Raw genomic sequence first — 2437 nt, forward strand, 5'->3', positions numbered from 1 at the left:
CGTAGGAGCGGTGCTTTAACGGGCGGTCGTGATGATACTCCAGACAACACGACGCACGACGCCGTAAAACACTCGCGCGAGTCCAGACTGATCTCTGCCTCACCACGCAAGGGGTGCGCAAACTTGCCAATAATATATAATATTTATTCTTTTTCGTACGTCCAGTGACAAACGCCAACGAAATACCCAAATTCTCGCTCGTACGTTGATACCTTTCTCTTCATCGACCCGGCTCCGAAACGTTCTTCGCCATCTCCCCGAAAGGAGAGGTAAACGACGGCGGGGTTAGGGAATCTGAGAACAACGCAAGCAGTTTTAGGACAAGTGAACGACCCTCAGCCAGGCGTGGTCCAGGAATTTTATCCGTGGACCGCAATGTGCGTTCGAAATGTCGATGTTCATGTGTCCTGCAGTTCACACGTTGACGCGCAATTAGCTGCGTTCTTCATCGACCCACAAGCCAAGTGATCCACCGTTCAGGGTAATCATATACAATTTACAATTTTTCTCTTTGTATTTAAAAATGCTCCTTGTTCTTTGCTTTAAAAATATTCGATGTTCGCACCTCCGACCAGCGTATCGACGGAGGATTGAACGCGCCATATCGACGACAAAAGTTTCTTTTTGTTTCCTGAATGACGGAAAACCATCGTTCGACGGCCGGGCGTACAGTACATTCAAAAGCCTTTGCGCGTGGCTGCGACCAACGGGTATAATACACCCGTATATTCTTGGTTCCGAACAGTAACTTCACGCGCAATCGGGCGAACGCACGCGGCAGCGCCCATCGGTTGCTCGATGAAATCGATGCGATAAACTACAGCCTTCTCGGCTGGTCGTCGTTAGTCGCGCGAGCAACAGATGGCCGCACAATCGACGCGTCGTCGTTTGCGATTATTCGCCTCACGTTAGCCATGAGTATGTATATTATTCATTTACGAACGAACGCGGCAGCGTCCATCGGTTGCTCGATGAAATCGATGCGATAAACTACAGCCGTTTCGGCTGGTCGTCGTTAGTCGCGCGAGCAACGATGGCCGCAAAATCGACGCGTCGTCGTTTGCGATTATTCGCCTCAAGTTAGCCATGAGTATGTATATTATTCATTTACGAACGAACGCGGCAGCGTCCATCGGTTGCTCGATGAAATCGATGCGATAAACTACAGCCGTTGCGGCTGGTCGTCGTTAGTCGCGCGAGCAACGATGGCCGCAAAATCGACGCGTCGTCGTTTGCGATTATTCGCCTCAAGTTAGCCATGAGTATGTATATTATTCATTTACGAACGAACGCGGCAGCGTCCATCGGTTGCTCGATGAAATCGATGCGATAAACTACAGCCGTTTCGGCTGGTCGTCGTTAGTCGCGCGAGCAACGATGGCCGCAAAATCGACGCGTCGTCGTTTGCGATTATTCGCCTCAAGTTAGCCATGAGTATGTATATTATTCATTTACGAACGAACGCGGCAGCGTCCATCGGTTGCTCGATGAAATCGATGCGATAAACTACAGCCGTTGCGGCTGGTCGTCGTTAGTCGCGCGAGCAACGATGGCCGCAAAATCGACGCGTCGTCGTTTGCGATTATTCGCCTCTGGCTATCCGTGAGTATGTATAATATTCATATACGAACGAACGCGGCAGCGCCCATCGGTTGCTCGATGAAATCGATGCGATAAACTACAGCCTTCTCGGCTGGTCGTCGTTAGTCGCGCGAGCAACGATGGCCGCAAAATCGACGCGTCGTCGTTTGCGATCATTCGCCTCAGGCTATCCGTGAGTATGTATAATATTCATTTACGAACGAACGCGGCAGCGTCCACCGGTTGCTCGATGAAATCGATGCGATAAACTACAGCCGTCTCGGCTGATCGTCGTTAGTCGCGCGAGCAACGATGGCCGCACAATCGACGCGTCGTCGTTTGCGATTATTCGCCTCAGGCTATCCGTGAGTATGTATAACATTCATTTACGAACGAACGCGGCAGCGTCCATCGGTTGCTCGATGAAATCGATGCGATAAACTACAGCCGTTTCGGCTGATCGTCGTTAGTCGCGCGAGCAACGATGGCCGCACAATCGACGCGTCGTCGTTTGCGATTATTCGCCTCAGGCTATCCGTGAGTATGTATAACATTCATTTACGAACGAACGCGGCAGCGTCCATCGGTTGCTCGATGAAATCGATGCGATAAACTACAGCCGTTTCGGCTGATCGTCGTTAGTCGCGCGAGCAACGATGGCCGCACAATCAACGCGTCGTCGTTTGCGATTATTCGCCTCAGGCTATCCGTGAGTATGTATAACATTCATTTACGAACGAACGCGGCAGCGTCCATCGGTTGCTCGATGAAATCGATGCGATAAACTACAGCCTTCTCGGCTGGTCGTCGTTAGTCGCGCGAGCAACGATGGCCGCACAATCGACGCGTTGTCGTT

The 2437-nt window shown here is 51.2% G+C and overlaps 1 non-coding gene across 1 annotated transcript; it reads right to left on the minus strand.

The window, feature by feature from the left end:
- Positions 1 to 329: 329 nt before the first annotated feature.
- On the minus strand, positions 330 to 484 carry LOC143350634 (5.8S ribosomal RNA). Its single transcript, XR_013081194.1, has one exon. It is a non-coding gene; the product is annotated as a 5.8S ribosomal RNA (ribosomal RNA).
- Positions 485 to 2437: the final 1953 nt, after the last annotated feature.

Source organism: Colletes latitarsis, unplaced genomic scaffold (assembly GCF_051014445.1).
Source record: "Colletes latitarsis isolate SP2378_abdomen unplaced genomic scaffold, iyColLati1 scaffold0007, whole genome shotgun sequence".
NCBI lineage: Eukaryota > Metazoa > Arthropoda > Insecta > Hymenoptera > Colletidae > Colletes > Colletes latitarsis.